Source organism: Thermobia domestica, chromosome 10 (assembly GCF_964235325.1).
Source record: "Thermobia domestica chromosome 10, izTheDome1.hap1.1, whole genome shotgun sequence".
In the NCBI taxonomy this organism is placed as follows: Eukaryota; Metazoa; Arthropoda; class Insecta; order Zygentoma; family Lepismatidae; genus Thermobia; species Thermobia domestica.
This window is the reverse complement of record NC_137463.1, coordinates 38,306,964-38,329,760: the sequence shown is the minus strand read 5'-3', so window position 1 is coordinate 38,329,760 and position 22,797 is coordinate 38,306,964. Positions and strand designations below refer to the sequence as shown.

Genomic DNA, 22,797 nt, shown 5'->3' with positions numbered 1-22,797 from the left:
CACTGCGTGCATGGGATCATGCGCCTAATAACCTAACACTTGCTTCCATATTTATCCCAGCTCAATTCAAAAGCAGCATTGCAACCAGAATGCGGTTTTCCTCAAACATTTTCATGCGCTGTATTTCCCAAAAGTACAAATATGTGCAGGTTGTCTCTTTGCATACAGTAAAAACAATGTTTCTGTTACGACATATTAAAAAATCACAGACATATTATGCCATATTTTCAACTAAAATGCCATTATATCGTTTGACCACAGTTTATAAACTTTCAGCACCACAGCATTTTCCAAATATTAAGTAGGGGATTATCATACGGATATGATAATGATATTAGCATCATTTCACATATGATTATTGACTACACATCACATGAACATTTTAAATATACAATACGATACATACAAGTCGGTCGTGTCACTATGTTTATCAGCCACTGAATATCTACAAGCAATGTAGGAATAGTCGCATTCAAAGTCAATTTCCTATCTTCTGTCACTAAACACTTCGGCGGATAACCAAATTTACACATTCCATGAGTTCATTGTAAACTGCTGTCACTTCTTTTCCTGCACACTATTTTGTGTGTACACTATTAAGGTTTCATTATAACAAACTATATCGAGTCAGTCTTGGACTTCATTCTTCGAGTTTTTGCTAAGAATTGCATGGTTTGGCCCCACTGTGCGACAGTGAGAATGAAGGTATGAAAGTGAGAAGAGTGAAGAGACACATTGAAGCTGCTATTTGCGCGAGAATATTCAAAATAAAGGTAAACGAGGGGAATTATTTTTAAAAGAAGGGAATGTTTGAATTAAAGAAAACCAAAACGGGAGAATAATTAGCCCGGTAAATTAGGAAGGCCAAGAGGATGTTTCCTTTTTCTTATATGAATAGAATAAAGGGTTAGATTCATTCCTAAATTTTTGTATTATGTCATATAGGATTTATCGGTCTGCAATTCTTGGCATTGTAACTTCTATTTATACATAAATTAAAATATATTTAATTGTCAAACTCAGGTGAGCAATTGCCCACTTCCTTCTTTGTGTTGAGCATAGCCCCTCGAAACAAAATCCTAAATACGCCATTGGTTGTCTTTAACATTGGGAGGTGGGCAGATTGGAGGCTTATTCTAGAGAAGGGAGATGAAACTCATATTACGGTAGATGAATCTGATCAACTGTTGTAGAGTATATTATATATTAGGCGATGTAGATGAAGTAGTAGTGCATATCAGTATTACAAATCACTGCCGTGAACACATCCTGAAATCTGAATACATGCATACTTATAATTGGTATGTTTTTAATTAGGCATCCAAAAACATCCACGTTAAAATTGTTTTGTAATAATATAAATAATGACTTCCCCAAAACTATGAAGAAAGAATATCAATTATGTATGGCGCAACAATACTCTTTGAGCAAAATGATGATAATCTCAATAATATTACAGGAATCTTTACAGAAATCTGACGCATGTCATATACGCTTTAGTTAATAGATGTAACCCTAAGATTATGGAGAAAAATTTTCCAGCAATTGAATTATTTTCTTTGCTTACCAAGCATCCCCTCTCAAAAGAAAAATTAGGACACGCGGAAATACGTAGGAACAAACCATGGTTCGAACTAGCAGAGAAGACGAAACAGGCAAAATTACGTTGCCTACAAACTCCGAATGAAATATCTACACAAAATTACGTAGACAACAGGCGGGAAACTTCCAAAACTTTTAGAACAAAGAAACGCAAGTTTTTGAAAGCTAAAATTAAGGAACTTGAAGATAATAGTAAAAATAAACACATTCGGGACATGTATAAAAGGATCAACGAATTTAAGAAAGGCTATCAACTTCGCGCTTATATATTAAAGAAATCTGATGGTACAGTTCACACTGATACGGATAGCATCTTAAATAGATGGAAAGATTTCTTTGACGATTTGCTTAACCCGCAACCAAAAACTAGTGTGCGTGGAGAAAAGGAGATACACACCGCAGAACCGTATATTCCAGAACCCAACCGAATAGAAGTAGAAATCTCTCCGGGTATAAACGAAATTCCGGATGAGTTAATTTTAGCTGGAGGCGAATAATTGTGGAACAAAAAACATAAACTCATTCTCCTTATCTACAACAAGGAAGAATTGCAACAAGAGTGGAAAGAATCAATCATTGTTCCAATCCAAAAGAAAGGCGACAAAACTGTCTGTAGTAATAATTGAGGCATCTCTCTTTTGTCAACATCCTATAAAATATTTTCAAACATTGTATTAGCAAGTTTGACCCCATACGCAGATGAAATTATTGGAGATTATCAGTGTGGAATTAGACGAAGTCTGTCAACTAGCGACCAACTATTTACCATTCGGCAAGTACTCGAAAACAAGTGGGAATAACGTAGCACGGTACATGAACTATTTATTTTAGAAAGTCTTACGACTCGGTTAGGAGAGAAACATTATACAACGTTCTTACAGAATTTGGAATGCCGAAAATGCTAATTAGATCAATTAAGGCATGTTTAAATGAATCCGAAACTATGTCCGGGTAGGAAAATTTTTGGCCAAGAGCTTTCACGTCGAGAATGGTCTCAAACAAGGAGATGCATTGTCGCCTTTATTATTCAACTTTGTCCTGGAATGCGCTATAAGGAAAATCAAAGATAGCAACCAGGGCCTAGAGCTGAACGGTGTTCACCAGGTTATGCGTACGCTGATGATGTAAATTTAATAGGGGATGATATGAGAACTATAAAAAGAAATGCACAGGTCTTATTAAACTTTTGCCGGGATAATGGTTTTAGAAGTAAGTGCAGAGAAAACTAAACACATGGAAGTGCGTCGGGACCGTAATACGGCAAATTATGAATGCGTTAAAATATTAAATAATACTTTTGACAAAATGGATACTTTCAAATATCTAGGATCAATATTAACAGACGAAAATCATATTCACGAAGAAATTAAATGTCGACTAAAAGCAAGGAATTCGTGTTATTATTCAGTTCAAAATCTCTTGTCGTCGCTAATTCTGTCGAAGAAGATTAAAATATATAAAACGATAATCATACCTGTTGTTCTGTATGGTTTTGAAACATGGTAGCTTACTCTGAGGGAAGAACATAGACTGAAAGTATTTCAGAAGAAGATGCTCAAACGAATATTCGAACCCAAGAGGAACGGGAATGGGGAATGGCGGAAACTTCATTACGAGGAACTACATAAATTATACGGGTTACCAAACATTGTTAGGGGCGTCAAGTCTAGGAGGCTTAGGTGGGCAGGTTATTTAGCCAGAATGGAAGAAAGTAGGAACGCTTTCACAGTGTTAGCGGAAAGACCAATCGGAAAACGACAATTAGTTAGACCTAGGCGCAGATGGGAAGACAATATTAAGATGCCTCTCGCAAAATTAGAATACAAAGTAGAAACTGGATCCAATTGGGCTAAAGACAGAAGTCATTGGAGAGCTTGTGTGAACGCGGCAGTGAACCTCCGGGTTCCATAGGCCATAAAGTTAGTTAGCTTACGAAGTATGAGTAGATACCTAGGCTGATAATACTAATTCTAACTAACCAACTAATTCTATGGCCTATGGAACCCGGAGGTTCAATGCCGCGTTCACAAAAGCTCTCCACTGATTCTATCCTTAGCTAATTGCATCCGGTTTCTACTTTGTATTCCATTCTCTGCGAGATCCATCTTAATATTGTCCTCCCATCTCCGGCTAGGTCTTTCTAATTGTCGGTTTCCGATTGGTCTTCCAGTCAAGACTTTGCAAGCGTTTCTACTTTCTTCCATTCTAGCTACATGACCTGCTCACCTAAGGTTCCTAGACTTGACGACCCTAACGATATTGGGAAAACCGTATAAATTATGTAGTTCCTCGTTATGAAGTTTCCGCCGTTCTCCATTCCCTTCCTTCTTGGGTCCGAATATTCGTCTCAGGATCTTGTTCTCAAATACTTTCAGTCTAAGTTCTTCCCTCAGAGTAAGCAACCACGTTTCGTAATCATACAGAACAATAGGCATAATTATCGTTTTATATATTTTAAGCTTCAGATTTTTCGATAGACAGAGATTTTGAACCAAATAGTAACACGACTTCCCTGCTTTTAGTCGACATTTAATTTCTTCGTGAATATGATTTTCCTCTGTTAATATTGATCCTAGGTATTTGAAAGTATCCACTTTATCAAAAGTATTATTTATTATTTTGACGCATCCATAATTTGCCGTATTACGTTCCCGACGCACTTCCATGTATTTAGTTTTCTCTGCACTTACTTCTAAACCTATGTCGCTGCAAGGGTTTAATAAGATCTCTGCATTTCTTTCTATTGTTCTCCTATCATTTCCTATTAAATTTACATCATCAGCATATGCCATAACCTAGTGAATACCGTTCAACTCTAGGCCCTGGTTGCTATCTTTGATTTTTCTTATAGCGTATTCCAGATCAAAGTTAAATAATAATGGCGACAACGCATCTCCTTGTTATAGGTTGTTGACAGAAGAGAAATGCCTCGATAATTATTACAGTCAGTTTTGTCGCTATTCTTGTGAATTGGAACAATGATTGATTCTTTCCACTCTTGTGGCAATTCTCCCTTGTTCTAGATAAGGAGAATGAGTTTGTGTATCTTGTTCCACAATTTTTTGCCTCCAGCTAAAATTAACTCAGCCGGAATTTCATCTACACCCGGAGATTTGTGTTTCTTTAATTTCTTTATAGCGGTGTCTACTTCTATTCGGTTGGGTTCTGGAATATACGGTTCTGCGGTGTGTATCTCCTTTTCTCCACGCACACTAGTTTTTGGTTGCGTGTTAAGCAAATCGTCAAAGAAATCTTTCCATCTATTTAAGACACTATCCGTATCAGTGTGAACTGTACCATCAGATTTCTTTAATATATAAGCGCGAAGTTGATAGCCGTTCTTAAATTCGCTGATCCCCTTATACATGTCCCGGATGTTTTTATTTTTACTATTATCTTCAAGTTCCTTAATTTTAGCTTTCAAAAAGTCGCGTTTCTTTGTTCTAAAAGTTTTGGAACTTTCCCGTCTGATATCTGCGAAATTTTGTGTAGTTATTTCATTCCGATTAGATTAAATGCGCATTTACTGAAAAGATGGGTTCTACTGACATTGGATAGTCTATATATTCTTCGTGTGCTAGGGCCCAGGGGAGAGGAGGAGATAATATTTCGTATCAGGTTACGTCACGCAAAGTCGCACGCACAATCGCAGTTCATTTTCATTAAAAATGGAAAAACCAAGAGAAACAGATTTCATCTCATTTTCCTTTGTAGCAGTCGGACACAAATCATCACACTTATCTTCAAAAAGCACTTTTCAAATCGGATTATTAGGAGAGCCTCCTGTTCCAATGTTGGGGGGACATGTTTCCACATTTCCCCGGAATTTGTGCCCATACCTACAGCTGAGACAACTTTCCAGCATGAGGAGAGAGGCATATCCTCCTCTGGCATTTATTGCAATTTGTGCCAAAGTAGTGGAAGTGGAATTAATACATATTGATGAGACTACTAAACGTACTATAGCACGAACTTGAGTTTGAAATACTACAGAATACGATTCCTTTTTAAAAATGGAAAAGCCAAAAGAAATCAATTTCATCTTACATTCGTTTGTGGCAGTCGGACACAAATCATGACACTTATCCCAAAAAGCACTTTTTGTCAGATTATTGGGGGGACAGTCCCTCTAGGTCCAAGATTGGGGAAACATGTCCCCCTCGTCCCCCGGGATTTGCGCCAGTGAACATAAGTACAAACATTCTTTACATATGTAAGTCAGGGTTTCCCAACCTTTTGCAATTTGCGGCACACTACGGGTTTAACTTGAATTCTAGCGGCACACTCACAGATAGCATTATTATTATTCATAAATATAAATTACCGTAGTATTTTTTTCTGTGATTATTGATCTCCTTCTCACAGAGAAGAAAGCTCTATCACTGGTTTTCCCCCGTGGTAAATCATTATGCTTATTTTTAATTCTAGTTTTACAATAGAAAATACTTGCAATGAAATATTGGACTCAGGTTTTTAAAAATACGATTTCTTTTTAAAAACTGTATCCAATCTTTTAATAAGGAAGATCACTAAATAACGAACGAACAAGCAAATCTCTTTTACTTTTAAAATACAAATGTAGGTAATTTGTGGGCATGTTATAAAGAAAAGCAGAGCTCATAGTTTCGATAGATAATTCAGGCATTTTAAAAGATAACTCCTATTGAGTTGAATATAATGATGATGCATTTTGAATAACGAGTAAAGTGTAATTTATAGTTTTTTTTTCTGAGAGAAATTGAGTAGAGTTACATTTAGCCCACCCGCCCACCTTCGCTACATTTGTGCATTTGCTCAGTTACAGTAACTTTTGTTTCATTGTTTTATATTTATTGATTTATTTGTGGGTAAGAAGAGAAGATTTTGCCAAGTTGTCATATTTTGTTTTTCTTTCTGTTAGTATATAAGAAGTGCCATTTATATTCTAGTGTTGGATATATATATATATATATATATATATATATATATATATACGGTAGTGTAAAATATTTATTAGTGTGACTAGGAATTGTGACATTAGAAAATAGCTATAATGGAGAATACTAGAGTTATTTCATCCGCCTTAGATTGTTTAGTAGAACCCCCCAGATTTTCTCGTAAATTGAAGGAGTCAGTTCAGTCATTTTTTAAAAATCATTTTGAGAATTTTTCTATCCTTCATAAAAGTGTATAATTTCAGAGTTAAGGCTGTCCAAAATTGCGAAAAATTCAAATTTCAGTAGGCCCTATTTCGAATTCCAGAAACTGTGGATGGTGTTCCTTATCAGAGTAAAGGAAGTCAAGCATATGCAATCCAAAAATGCATATTTCCTTCATATTCAATGGCTATACAGAGTGTACAGAGCATTCTCTGCAGAATGAAATTCTCAGACATGCCATCAACCGAATTTTGAGATATGCTCTGATTTTATCATTTACCGATTTTATTTTGTCCAAGATAGGCAAACAATAAACCTTGACAGCAATAAACACAGAATCATTTGGCGGGATGTTGCAAGTGTTAAAGATTGTCAGCAGCACGGTCTCTCGTACTCGGGAAAACACATGCTGCCATGTTTTCTTTCACGTTTATTAGTGAAGAAAACGAAATATACCATGACGAAAACCATCGCAGCACACATTATTCCGAACACAAAAATACATGGAGCTGCCGGTTCATAACACTTCTGACATGCTTTCGGAGCTTTAGGTGTCCATTATTGTTAAGCATTATCTCCTGCCTACTTTAGACCCTCCTTCAAATCAGGGTTTATCTGAAAACTCTATTGAGAGCATGTCTGAGAATTACAATCTGTGTGGAATACTCTGATCACCTATTGAAAACGGATGAAATATACACTTTTGAAGTGTGTATGTGTGACTTCCTCTATACTAATAAGGACCACCATCCACAGCTTCTGGAATTCGATCTAGAGCCTCTTTAAATTTGGCTTTTTCGCGATTTTGGACAGCCCTAGCTCTGAAACTAGGCACTTTTCGCCATAGGTCGATATGAATTTTTCTCTTATTATGATGTGAGGAATCATTTCCTACAGTTTGTTGGTATAGTTCATTAACACCCTGTATATATATATATATATATATATATATATATATATATATATATATATATATATATAGATAGATAGATAGATAGATATAGATATAGATATAGATATAGATATAGATATATTGGTTCTACAAACATTGGTGCAAGTTAGTGGTAAACCTAGGACCCCGCAAAAAGTTCACAATCGAGGCCCGCAGTATCAAAGGCCAGCCTTGCTGTTATGTTGATGTGATCTGGATTTTTTTGAACTTTACTCCTTTTCCTGGGCGGAAGAATGAAACGTATGGCAAGACTTCAGAAAATTGAAACAATGACTAGGTCATTCGTTTGTACTACGTTTGTACCGTTTGTACGGAAAATATTTTCGTTTGTACCTTTTTCTTAGAGGGTTACTTCAGAGATCAATTGGGGGGCCTATCTTGGCACAAAGATAATCCCCCGTATCACAGCATAAAAAATTGAAATACACCATTCGAAAGCAAATCGTTTGTTCGAAAAAAGTTTAGTTTGTACCCTGATAGTTTTCGAGAAAGAGAGGACGACATTTGGGGGGCTGTCGTGTACGCAAGAGAGGCCACGTAATGTGTACTTTTTCCATGCCCATCAATAAGTATTATGAGTTTATTTATTTGAATTTATGTGTAGTTAGAATTCTAGTTGTGCATATCCAAATTTATGGGCATGGAAAAAGTACACATTACGTGGCCTATCTTGCGTATAAAATAGACCCCCGAATGTCATACCCTCTTTTCGAAAACTATCAGGGTACAAACAAAACGTTCTTTGATACAAACGATTTGCTTTCAAATGGTGTATTTCAATTTTTTATGCTGTGACACGGGGGGCTACTTTGGCACCAAGATAGCCCCACCCCAAATGTCCTTCCTTTTTTCTCACGGTACAAACGATTTGCTTTCAAATGGTGTATTTCAATTTTTTGTGCTATGATACAGGGGGGTTATCTTGGCGCCAAGATAGTCCCTCAGTTGACCTCTTAAGTAACCTTATAAGTAAAATGGTACAAACGTAGTCTAAACGAATGACCTAGTCATTGTTTTAATTTTCTAAGGTCGGGGGGGGGGGGTATGTTGCCAGACGTAAGAATGAACAGTGTTTGTGAATCGTCAGGATTGATCTTTAACCGCCATGTATTGCACCAGCTAACGAAGGAATTTATAGCAGATTGCAGAGAGCCATTGATTTATTGGGCTGCTGTTCCCAGAGCAAATAAATCCGTCTCGACTGGTGCGCACTATCTGATATTGAAAAAGGATACACCAGAATGTAGAAAATGGGATGTAAAAACTGAATAATTTATAGAGATGTATGTCAAACTGCAGGGAACTAAGTTAAAAATAAATCGTACATAGGCAAGAGAAAGTTTGAATAGGTTTTAAACTAGAAAAAACGTTTCAATACCACAATTTTCTTTATACTCATATTTATTCGAAGACGATATACCTAAGAGTTCTGATTCATGGATAGAACTTCTTGAGCTAGTCACACAGAATCAAAGCAGAAATGAACATCATTATTTTCTTTTCTTTCTCGCCAGCCTATAGAAGGCATTTACGCCAGAAGGCATTTTTGATGGACATCTATTGGAAATTATTGATGTTTCTTAGTATAAGGAACCGCATTATGAAGTTTCAGGGAGATGTTTCTATGCAGTTTAAATATGCCTACCATCGAAGGATGGTAATCTGATTTGCGAGAAAGCAATAACATATTTTTGTCACACACAAACAAATTAATTAAAAAGTTTCAAGAATGTCTAAGTGGCGATCCTAGCGTATAGAAGAGTGTTGTTTAGAAGTGAACCACTGTATTCATAATTTAAAAGACTCTAAACTACTGAACAAAACGTAAGAGATGTTCAAGGGGTCCTTCTGATTCACATTTTCTTCATAAACCTTACCTACTTATAGTTACTGCATTTATTTGTTAAAAAATTGAACCAATGATCTAAACAAAAAAGTAGACATTTGAATGGTGCAAATTCTTCTTTAAATGTGAATGAATACTCTATTTATCGAAGTGAGGAGTGGTCAGGTTTGCTTCAACAAGGGTACCGTATAGCGGTACTTTGATACAGGGGGTTACTTTGACATAGAGTGGGGCTACTTTCACGTATGAGTGATTCTTCTTTTCTGTGAGCGTCGTTGCATCTCGACACCCCTACTTCAACCGCTGGAGTGAGCGTGTATGGGCCACTAAAGAAGTGGAGAGCTGTACTGAGAAGGGGACTCGACGAAGCGGATCGGTTCGCATGGAACAGTTCCCTGGTCTACTGTCCCGACTTATGGATTTCCTGTTTCCCACCCTAGACGAGTACCTGAAGTAAGGATTCCGCGCTGAGGTCTGGTTCCCCTCAACGTTGAAGCTCCCTTCTTAAATTGACATAAAGAGCCCGATAGCATACAAGTCAGGTAAAATATACACGCAAGTCTCCCGCAGTTTCTTCACGTTTCCAGAGCGGGGCCAAGCACCACAGCGAGGACAAGTAGAGGGAAGAGAAGAAAGAAGATCTTGGTTTCTCCTGGAAAGCGGTTGCTCCCACGGGAAGAAGAACCGGAAACTGGGACCAGATATGAGGCTGGAAGTGGGAGATCTCGGACAGCCTTTGGTGACGGAAAAAGTGGTAGTCGAGAAACTCCTGATAGAGGAACTAGAAACCGGACAGTTATCATAGCTCGAAAAGAAAGCCCACCAAGGAAAGAAAGAGAAGAAAATAAAAGGGTATGACGAAAACACCTGTGTAATCTGTATGTGTGACTTTCGAAACAACAAAAGTGGATATGAGTGGATTCAGTGTGTCAGGTGCGATAAATAGATGTGTGGGTTTTGCAATACTGGATCCACAAATCCACAATATGCTTGTTATGATTGTGATGTTCACGATTAAGGTTTTTATTCCGTTGTTACATGTAAAGTTATGTTAAAAGTAAAGCTTTAACAAAAACTTGTATGTTGGTGTAATGACGTCATAAAAATCAATATTTTCTGGTCAAAAAGGATATAGCACAACTATATTACGTATGACCAACACAGTTTTACACTGGATTTAAGTTAATTCCATGTTAAAGTAACCCCATACATCTGGTAACTTTATCCTGACGCAGCAAATACATAAGGTGTCAAAGTAGCCTCACCCCGGGGGCTACATAGACAGGTAATTATTTTATTTTTCCGCCGAAACTTACTTGCAGAAACTTCAGTTCAGTAGTGGGTGTAATAACCTAGATACCTATTGTTATAATGAGAATAGTAGCATTGACTGGTTGCAGCTAGTCCCCCCCTGTACACACCTAAAATAGTACAAAACCTGTCAAAGAAGCCCTGTTTTACGGTACATAAAAACATCTGCATGTTAAATGATGATCTACGAATATCACATTGTATCTGAAACACTTCATTGCTTTACTTGAATATCAAATTAATACTATGAACAAAGACTATTGTGAAATATAAATAACATCTACACTCCAAAGTAATAGAAAATATTAGTGCTTTATTCTCATAATTCTAATAGGAACATAATTTTGTAACAGCTGACTGGATGAAGTGGAGTTTGTGGTTGAAAACGTTTACTTCTTGCCTGCTGCAACAGCAGTTCCAGAAGCTACGGCTTGGGCATCTGGAAGAAAGAAATTTATATTTTAAATATATGAAGGTTTGAATATTAATTTTAGTAATACTAGAAGTAGCAAGCAATCATTTTGACTGCTTACTTAAAATGTTTTGCGATAACGTTCGGATTATTTCAAATATGATTTTCTTCTTTCTTCACTTTTAATATTTTTAAATAAGGTTTTTGTATTTAACTCTTTCGCAATTTAATTAATTTTATGTGTGGCGCTAGTGTCAGTTATACCTAGAAATACCAGGCAGTCATTTTGACTGCTTCCAGTATGACCGCGCATTGAAGCTTGTCTCATGTCAATTACGGCCCATGGATAGTACTATCTTATTTTAGGGTTATAACATCACCACTGCTAATATTTACAATGCTTTGAATTCCTTGCTCAATAGTGCAAATGGTCTCATCTACTTCTATAAAACATGAAAATTAAAAAGGCAGATATACGACATATGAGTCTTGTTTTCTCTCAGGAACTGGTAGTGTTACATTGATTTGTAATGAAACCAGAAGACCTTTTTAAAATTTTGCAAGATTTGCCTGATGGTGGGTCTGGTACATAAGATGATAACAAATCATCGAAATAAGATTGGAATCTTGGTGTAAACATTATAGTATCAGGGCATGAAGTTTCCGAATTCTCTCAAAGCGTGGGTCAAGAAGACATAAGCGTGGATAATGCCTATAAGAATTAGATGTTTTTGTATCTCTAGAAGGACCTAACTGGACAAGAGTTGAAGCAGGACTGAGGAACATAGGTCGTGCATTCAAGCAGAATGTTATTTGAGATGTACCGGATCCAACAACATATGCCAAGCTTCGCATTGTTGAAGATGAATATATTAGTGCTTTTCGTCTCTGATGAGAAAATGCTTCGACACATATTAAAATGTACAATTTCCGAAGCTCATAGGCAAATAAAGATGTCTATTTAACAAGTAACTCTTTTTGAACTTGAAGCCTTCTTAGGTCTTATTTTCCATGGCTGCACTACAGCTTCTGAAATTCCCATCAAGGAGGTATGGAAAAGAATCAATGACCAGCATTCTACAGAATAACTATGTCTAGAAAGAGATTTTATGAAAACAAGATATTTACGATTTGTTGAGGTCAACGAAGTCAACGCGACTTCAAAGTGACCAATTTGCTTTGGTCTCAGATATATGGAACCCATTTATTGAAAACTCCAAGAGGTGGAATAATGCCATTAAGAATGTTCTAGCAGATGAACAATTATACTCTACGAAAGTGAGTTGTAAATTTATTCAATATATGCCCAAACAAACTAGACAAATTTGGAAAAATTTCTGGATGCTGGTTGATGTAAAGTCTGAATACGTACTCAACGGATTTCTCTATTTAGGTAAACACTTGGAGCGTCCTGTAGGAACGCAGTTAGATGAGCATGTTGTAAAACCTATGTTGATCCTTCCAAGAACAAAGGCCTAAATATCACTCGTGATTCTTTTTTCACGACAAGAAATCTAGAAGAAACCCTGAAAATCAATGGTGTGAATTTAGTCGGTACTCTCAAGCAAAATAGGAAGGAGCTTCCCAAGGAGAATCTCAACTAGAAAGAAAAGACTTATACCATACTCATATATATCGTGATGAGTCTGGAAGCACCTTGACTGCTTAAAGATGCAAACAGTATAAGAGTATTCTTAGTAGTATGCGTAAGTCCGTGTCTATAACATCTCCTCCAAAAAGGAGCCTGAAACAATTACATTTTATAGGAACTGCAAATACGATGTAGACGTAGTGCAAGTGGTAATGAAATCGGATGGTCGGGATGGTAGGGACCGGAGGGTATTAAACGGATTGTAGCAGCTAAAAAGAAGGCCACTGCAATGAAAATTACGTCTGAACTCAATTCTGGCCTACAGAACCCGGTTTCATCGAAAACAGTGCGACGGAAACTTCATAAAATGAAAATTTATGACAGGGCTGCTATCGCCAAACCCCTGGTCACAGCAGTAAATGCGAAGAGGCGTATCCATTGGTGCAAGGACCACAAGGGTTTGACTCATGAGCGGTGGAAACACGTGATGAATGGATCTTGACCTTGTTTCCTACAAACGGTCGTGTTTACGTATGGAGAACACCGTCTCAGGCATATGATACAGACTGTCTGCTCCCAACTGTAAAGCATGAGGGTGGTTCTGTTACAGTGTGGGCAGTGATATCGAGGTTTTCTGCAGGTCCCATCATAGCCCTGCATGGAATGATGAATGCTAAGGCGTATGAGGCCATTTTGGGGGAGCAAGTTCCACCCATGTCCCAAATATTGTTGCCTGATGGTGATGGCATCTACCAAGATCATTTGGCATCCTGTCACGCTGCAAAAACGGTGAAATCATGGTTTGAGGAGCATGAGCAGGAGCTATCGTACTTCCCTTGGGTCCCACAATCACCAGATCTGAACATTGAGCCGTTGTGCTCTGAGTTAGAAAGGCGTGTTTGGTCTCATTACCCTCCAACAGCATCCCTTAAGGAACTGGAGCATGTTTTGGAGGAAGAATGGTACAAAATTCGAAACACCACGATTCAGGAGCTTCATAAGTCCATTCCACGTCGGATCCAAGCTGGTTTTGGACGCAAAAGGAGGCCCCATACCATACTATGTATATATATATATATATATATATATATATATATATATATGTGTGTGTGTGTGTGTGTGTGTGTGTGTATTTGTGTGTGTGTGTGTGTGTGTGTGTGTTTATGTGTGTGAACGATCAAACATATTATGCAACAGCAAAAAATAAAATTTATGAGAAAAAATCCCTTCCCCCCGAAAAACAGAATCAGTCATTTTGACTGTTTGGTACTTCTCGGTATATACAATCGCCGGTACTTTTAGTGTTAAAAGAAAAATGATTGTAAAAATCCGCATATTCGTCAAAGTCACCAAAACTTTTCAGGTAGCATTCTTCAACATACAATCCATGTGTTCATAGCGAAAGTAAATGTAATCAATTAAAAGGATCAATCATAGAGTAAATAGCAAGAAACATTCTCAGGATTTTTCAATCTCATCAAGCAAATGAGTACATGAATATCTATAAAGCTGTGTGACTAGACAGACAGTTGCTTTAAAATACGTTGCTATTTGTAAATATTTGAATAGTGAGAAACAGAAAAATGAATGGGATGAAATTTCTACCACTTATTCCTTACATGAATATTTAGAAAGTGTCACATTTACTGAACGGCGCAACACATTTATTCGTCAGATTCAGCATGACTTGCAAATCTGCAAACAGGCCATCAAAAGTCTAGCATCGAATCAAATAGATGATGAATATGGAAGTATTGTGGAAAAAATTCTGCCCACCGACTTGTTTTAAAATGTTATATTTAGGCAATAGTTTATCTCTCAATTCAGATCCTAATTGATCAAAGAAAATCGAAATTTGTTTGATTTAATTGCAAATGTGGACTAAAGTTCAGGGTTACTCAAAGAGAGGTAAGTGGTCAAGATTTTTGAACAAGGCTGTACAAGAGGAACCATCTATCAGGGTACTTCCATTGAATCTACTTAATATTGATCCTGTCTGCTAGGAGACCATAAAAAATCATTTGTCAACAGATTATATTCCGTTGTGTTCGATAGGTTAAATGTTAAGCATCTGTACCGGCTAGGCAAGCAGCGTACGGTATCGTATGAAATCAATCGTCGGTTTTCCAATAACATCGACATAGCTTAGTGATGCTCCGGTAAAGACTCTCAATCAAGCCTACTGATAGTAGAGTATAACTTAAATTTAATTTGAATAGGGAAATTATTGACAACCTTTTCATCCTCTTCTGGTCTCATAAGCTGCCTCTATTACTCGAAGTACTGAACTTAAAGCGCCGCTGACCCACGAATTTGCTTTTTTGACATTGCAATCGCTTGTACGTGATATCATGATACAACATCTGGGGATTTGAAAACATTATCCTCATTGTTTCTGAGTATTTCAATTTTCACAAGCATCAGTATGCATAAATCTATACCAATAATTTTGTACCAAAGAAAGCACAAGCGATTTTAGAGATATTTATAAGGAATACAAAAACATATATGGTATCATGTGTATCTGGAAAACTTAATTACTTGTATGTATTACCACTGGCGCAAATTCCGAGGGATGAGGGGGACATGTCCACACGAATCTTGGAATTCGGGACTGTCCCCCCAATAATCCGATTTGAAATGTGATATTCACCTAGGGTGAATGCGCCTATTCTCGTCATACCCCCAATGGTCGTCATGGCCAAATTAATTCGTTCATAAGATGGCGTAAGTCATTGTTATACGAATACAAGCTGGCTAATCTCTAACGTCTATGGCTTTAGTTTTTAGCCCGCTTTGCGTTAACACCGAGTCGGGCGTCTTTTGTTTTCTGTTTTCAGTTGAAGTGCAAAGGCTGTTGTTTTGCGTGCTAATTGCAGCTTTTGGAAAATTAAAAACTTGTTGCTGCCGGTTGAAAAACAGCAGAGGACGGCGCAGTTGAAGCTCTAAAAGGTAAGATAATTATTTATTTTTATCAACCTAAGTCTCTTTTAAATGTTTACCATGCATTTGTCTTTGAAATTCATATTTGAACAAAGAACAGTGGGGTGACGACTTTAGGTTTAAGAAAATTTGTGATCTTCCTTATCTCGTCAGATATGCCGAAGACTGGGTTTTTTAACGAACATATTAGTAGAAGCTTCAAAATCATTTTAAATTTTTTGTTTGGGTGAAAGGTATCAGCTACAAAATTTTGGGGCCAATATCTTGTATCCTTCCAAAGGGCGTCATAGGGGTGACGAACACTGGTTGACTGGGTGACGACTACAGAGTAATTAGGACTAATTTATTTCTTTTGGATAATTTTGCCTTCTTTCCTCTCCGGGGTGACTAAACTATAGAAGTTTCATATCTGTAACTGATTTTCAAATGTATAAATTTAGAATTGTCTTATAACGAGACAATATTTTAAGAAAAGCAAATTAACTTTCATTTTGCCATGTTTTCATTAGTACGAGAATTTTGAATTTAACTCCCGTTTTATTTAAAGATCTTACCTCGCTTATTTACACTATGAGCTATTGGCAGGTGGTGAAATGTTTTAGAACCTGACTTTTTCTTACCTACGATATTAATATTCTTTTTTCTATATTTTCAGGTGTTGTAACTATGAACGAAAATACCAAAAGACGGAAGATTTTACAATATTCTGAAGATGCGATGCACAAAGCCATTTTTGAAGTACGGTCAAAGTCTATGAGTATCAAGAAGGCTGCTGCAATTTTTGGTGTTCCTCGAATGACGTTATCAGATAAAGTTAGTGGAAAAGTGCCTGAACAAAGAAAAATGGGACCAAAAACTGTACTCTCACCACAAGAAGAGGACATTGTTGTTAAATGGTTGGTAGATCTTGCAAAGAAAGGATTTCCAAGGAAAAAGCACGATCACCTGGATACCGTGCAGAAAATAATTAAATCAGATGGCCGGAAGTCACCTTTTGCAGAGGGGAGACCTGGTGAAAAATGGTACAAAGTAAGTAATGCCAGGTTTTATTTCTATTCTTGATTAACTAATTGCAAATCTGATGAAATTTCCAAACTTAATGCTGCTCACTTTATTAGTAAACAGTATGGATTAAAACTAACAGTTTCATGTGTAAACAAAATATTACAGTATATTTCGTACCACTTGATGTAACTTTCTTAGGTGCACAATTTGCGTCTGGACAACTGTCTTAATTTCCATTTCAAAAATGTTCCTATTACCTCGCCATTTTTTCAATTTTTGAGGGACGAAAGTTTGTTTCAATTCATTGTTAGCTTGACCGTAACATTATAAAATACTTTACAAGCCCTCTCTGCGTGTGATTGAGTTAATATCTGATAAAATTTTGAAAATTAACTCTGCTCATGTTATTAAAAACAGTATGAATTAAAACGCATCCTTCCACAAGTAAAAAATTTTACTATAGGTATTTCGTCCCACTAGCTAGGACTTTAGTTGTATAGTTACAACCAGGAAGTGGGCCAAATTATCGTGTAGTAATAAGTTTTGTTACACGTGCAAAGATAAGTTTTGATTCATATCGTTTGTCATTTAAGTAGTTAACTAATAAACCCAGTTTCTTTTACAGCTTATCCTACAACAACATCCGATTCTCAGCCTGCGAACTGCAGAGTCCGTAACTACCGGAAGAGCTCAAGTTTCCGAACAAAGTCTCCGGAACTGGTTTGAAAAACTAAAGGAATTCTTACAGGGTGAGAAATTAGTGGAAGAGTTTAGTGACACAAGGAAAGTTGAAAATGGGGATGAAACAAATTTCCAACTATGCCCCAAAAGTGGAACTGTTATTGGAGTAAAAGGGTGGAGAAACTTTTATGAAATAAAACATGGAAACGAAAAGGAAACCATTACAGTTATGTGCTCATTTTCTGCGTATGGAGAAGTTTTACCGGGAATGATTATCTACCCTTACATTAAGCCACCTAAAGAAGTTTGTGAATCCGTTCCGGCATCGTGGGAAATAGGACTCTCCGAATCTGGATGGATGAAGTCAGATGTGTTTTTTGAATACATTGCAAATATTTGGTATTCCTACTTAAAAGAAACTAGCAGACTTCCCTTTCTATATTTCATTGATGGACATACATCTCACATTACCAAAGAGTGTTCTGATTTCTGCAGCAAAAATGGAATTGTTCTTTATGCTCTTCATCCAAATGCCACACATATAATTCAGCCTGCAGATGTAGGGATTTATAAACCAATAAAACAACATTGGAGGAAAGCTGTTTATGACTGGCAGAAGCTTAATCCAAATCGAACAGTGACCAAAGCAGATTTTGCACCAATTCTAGTGGACGTTGTAAAAACCAAAGCCACACCGGAGACGATAAAGAATAGCTTTCGGATGTGTGGACTTGCCCCTTTAAATGTAGATGCAGTTGATTATTCGAAATGTTTGGATCACCACACACGGGGAGAAACTATCGAACATCAAAGCACCATATCAAAGAAGTATAGTACCGAAGAATATCACACGGCTCTTAATGTTTTACAGAATGAAATCGGTCATGATACAGTTGTTAAATTTAACGACGTCTTGGGAGGAAAAACCACTATCGACCCTGAAGACCAAAAGTTCTACAATATCTGGGAATCAATTAAGAAGAAACAGAAATAAGCGATCATCTGCTCAAAGATTCTGTGTCTGCGAGTGTGGGAAGTGAGCCAAAATTAACTAAACCGTCGCAAACTCCCGTAAAGGAAGGCAGTTCTAATGGAGATTGTCTTGTCAAATCACAAGTCGCTGTTCCTTCTCCGTTTAAGAAACATCTCTGGTGGCCAAGAGAGGTGGAACGCAAGAAAACCAGAAGATCAACTCAGAAGTTCCCATCAGCTGTTTCGTCTGGTGAATGAAAGCAATTCTATGAGAAAAAGGAAGCTTAGAAAAGAGAAAAATCTCTCTCAAGAAGCAAGAAAACGAAAAAGACTCGAAGCTGAAACAAGAAAGAAAACAACAATTACAAAGCCACGCAATGAATCTCAGTTATGTGCCAAGAGTAATGAGTTAGTAATACTTACTGATAACCCTGCATGTATCAAATGCAACAAAATCTTTCACGCTAATTGTATTAGCAAATCACACAAAGAATTTTTCCCAGGTGTGGATGATTCTGATTCAGATGTGGAATTCATGTGCGAAAATTGTTTCGATGTGCGTGATAGTGATGATGATATTGACGGTCTTTTACATGCTAGCCACTCATCTTAAGCGTTAATACTTGCATAAGCTTGAACTATAAGAATTTGTGAGAGTGACGAACACTGGAAGTTTAAGGTGACGACTTTGAGAATTTTTGTGACGACTATAGGCATTTTTCGCATGTTTGGATTGTTTTAATTGTAAACTTTGTTCTATGTGTTTCATATCAAAGGTAATGATCCTGTATCACACAATAAGCTACAAATATTAGAACCAATGTACAATTTAAGCATTCACCTGTATCTGTTAAAAGTTATGAAGTAAAAGGCAAAGTTGCAATCAAAAAGTGACGACTATTGGCACATTCACCCTATATTGTGGATGAGTGTTATTGTGGATGCCTAAACAGAAACATACCAATCGTAAATATAAATGTTTTCAGATTTCAGAATGTTTTCACGGTACCGATTTGTGATGCTGATATGTATTACTACTTTATCTATATCGCCTGATATATAATATACAACAGATTCACCTCAGAAATCAGATTAATCTATCGTAATATGAGTTTCATGCTTAAAAATGAGAAGAGATTATGGGAACGGTCTTACCCGTCCTCCTCAATGTTGAAGACAGATTTGCGCCGCAGTGTATTACGTCCTAATATTGTAGTATTAACTTTGTATTTTACATTAGTTCATAAACCGAATAAATTGTGTTTCTAATAAATTAGTATAATTACAGTAGAAACAGTGAGATTTGCATATTATACTCAAATATTTAAAAAAAGATACTCCTGAAAACTTAACTATATATATATATACTATGACCATGAAGTTAAATCGGAAGTACTGTCCTTCGTAATTTCCGAAAACTAAAATACTTTTTAAATACTTACTAGCTACTGCGCTGATCTGAAAAAATAAAAATAAAAACTATATTATTACAATATTCTTCATTTAAATATATCAATTTAATCTATGAATTAAAATACAAATTTACATCGAAGTTATCGAAGTTTCTGTAAATTTATAACATTATGAGGCTTATTTCAAACTGTTGTGATCATACAGATCCAACAAATCATTGGCAATTTTAAATTTTGTACGTTGGTCTAAGATGGAGTAATTAACGAAGGAGTTCATGTATCGTTATCTGAAGGAGAAGAAATAAAGAAAGAGCAACAAATTGAATCCTGAGTCATTCCGATTGATCTTATAATAATAATAATAATAATAATAATAATAATAATAATAATAATAATAATAATAATAATAATAATAATAATAATAATAAAGTCCACAATTAGAGATTGTAACAATGTGGACAAGATATGTAAGTGGAGTCCAGGTACTTTCCTTTATTTGTGCTGGCCTGGTTCAGAAAATGTTGTCGGTAACTAAGTCAACATTATAAGAAAATTGAGAACAAAGGGAACCCAGCTACATTATCGAAGTTGTTAGAAAGAGGTCAAAGTTTGCACGGTACACTTAAATGCATGGGAAAATTTACACTGTCCTTTAACATTATAAGAGATTATTTTTTACATTATATGGACATTAAAGGAGCTTCAGCTAAACTTCTAAAAGATAAAATATATCCGGAAAGACTTAAGAAGTGGACTTAATTCCCTTGTTCACTGATCGCTCCATCTTCTCAAAAACTCCTGATTCTTCCTCCGTCTTTAGAAATCACAGTGTCGATAAATTTAATTAATTTATCAAATTAATATCAGTATCTTTTTTGGTCAAATGAAAAGTATTAAAGAAATATGAGGGCTGTCAAAGAAGTATCCGACTTTCTGTAGTTTTCGGAAAACTACACTGCGTAGGTTGTCAAATTTGGATCATGCAAGAGAAGTCCATGATGGTATTAGCCTCCAAATGGCGTTATTTCATATGGATCTTCTATTATAGTGATTTGGTTATGTTGGAGCTCTTCTGTGGTCGTGGCACGGGTAAAATGGTAAAGATATAGGTGTATGGATAAGACCCAAGAACGAAGTTACAATTCACTTCCTGGAGACATCTGATCTCACCAAGGCCTGACAAAGCTCGCGAAGATCCAGAGGTGATCATCAGATGTGTAGTAAAATCAAACAAATATTGATTGTGTTCTACTACTGCCGAGGCAATGTGCAACATGATTAAGTATAGGAACGGATCACAGATAGAGAGAACTTCCCTTCCGTCATTTCCCTTTGTCTATCTGAATCTCTTTGCCCGAAATAACCAAATCTGTGGACCTTCAAAGCACCGAAGACCGCACCAGGATAAGGATTACAGTTATGCCGCACATGAGGTTGTCCTTTTCACCACATCTCAAGATTTTGGTGTTTTGCCAAGCTCCCTGTCTCTTTTAGTACAGCCTCCTGAGACTTTTTTCATTTTTCCAAAGATTAAAAAATATCAGAATGAAACCCGCTTTGGTACTAGAGTGGAGATCTAGTGTAACTCGACATCTGCTCTTACAGAAATTCAATTGGGGAATTCCAAGCCTGTTTTCAGATGTAAGAAGGCTACCAAACTCGGCGTGTAAAAGCACGAGGGAACTATTTCGAAGGGGATTATGAAGAAGAAAATATCAGATGAGTGTATTAATTTTCCGGGACAATCGTTGGTTAGTTTTCCGGAACCATGGTTGGATACTTTTTCGACAGGCTTCGTAAACATTAAAATTTCCAGTTAAAAGTTTTAGTATAGTTACTTAAAAGGAAGTGAGTGAGTAACATTTTTGGTTCGTTTTCTTAACACAACTACAACTTCTCCAATGACTAATATTCGTGTCGGTATGTAAAGTTAGGTAAATCCGTAAACATGAATTGGAGGGACATAACTCTTAGCACACCAAACTCACGAACTCACGAATTACTTCCAGATATAATAGTCAGGTTCCTTTGCAGCCATCTCTGATATGAGATAACCCTTTATATACACGGGTGCCGGAAAGTATTGATTTTCTCGGTAGATATGTAACTGATTAAAACAATATTTTCACAATTTCGGAGGTCCATTTCTTTACATACCCACCTGAGATTTCCTTCTATTAGAAGCTTGCACATTGTCTATCATAATCTACCTAAGTATCTCATCACAGCTATAGGATCTTCTCTATTTAAAGCTTAAGAACCGAAAGAATAAGAAATACTCACGGAGCAAACAACCATCATGACAGCGAGAACAAAGTACTTCATCTTGGAAAGTTAGGTGGTAACGGTAGTTGTAACTGAGATGATGACAGAAATGCAATGGTGACAAACAGTCGTTGTGTCTCGTTTAAATAGTAGATCGGAAAAAATCGTTAAAAAGCATCTAACAATTTTCTTAATCATTTGTGAATAAATTTTACTCGTGATTAAAATTCCAAACAATTGCAATTTAATTTCACTATGACTGTTAATTCATAAAAAAAATGTATCATACAGCTAAAAGTATCATACGCATTTTGTTGGTCACACATTATCAATAAGTTTCAATGTATAGTTTATAGCACCGATTATACTTGTATCCTAAGTAAGGTAATTGCGATTGATGTAAATCGTTAAAATCTCTATACTGAATCAATTGTAGTCCTTGGATTTCAATAATTGTTAATTTCATGGAGATAAATGGCACATAAATTATCCATTTTTATGTAAGTAATTTGGAACAAGCTGAAATGGTTCTTCCGGATTTCCGAGGTAAAATATACGATCACCATTATTAAATTAAACAGTCCCAAAGTTACGAAGTTATGATTTGTGTTAAAACATCAAATTGGAGATGCTTCAAAGAAAATTTAGTTACATCAGTTTTTTTAAA

The 22,797-nt window shown here is 36.4% G+C and overlaps 1 long non-coding RNA gene across 1 annotated transcript; it reads right to left on the bottom strand.

The window, feature by feature from the left end:
• Window positions 1–11,141: 11,141 nt before the first annotated feature.
• On the bottom strand, window positions 11,142–22,278 carry LOC145661970 (uncharacterized). Its single transcript, XR_014126921.1, has 3 exons — window positions 22,149–22,278; window positions 19,896–19,911; window positions 11,142–11,288 (listed from the first exon to the last, which is right to left on the bottom strand). It is a non-coding gene; the product is annotated as an uncharacterized LOC145661970 (long non-coding RNA).
• Between the last annotated feature and the right edge of the window lie 519 nt (window positions 22,279–22,797).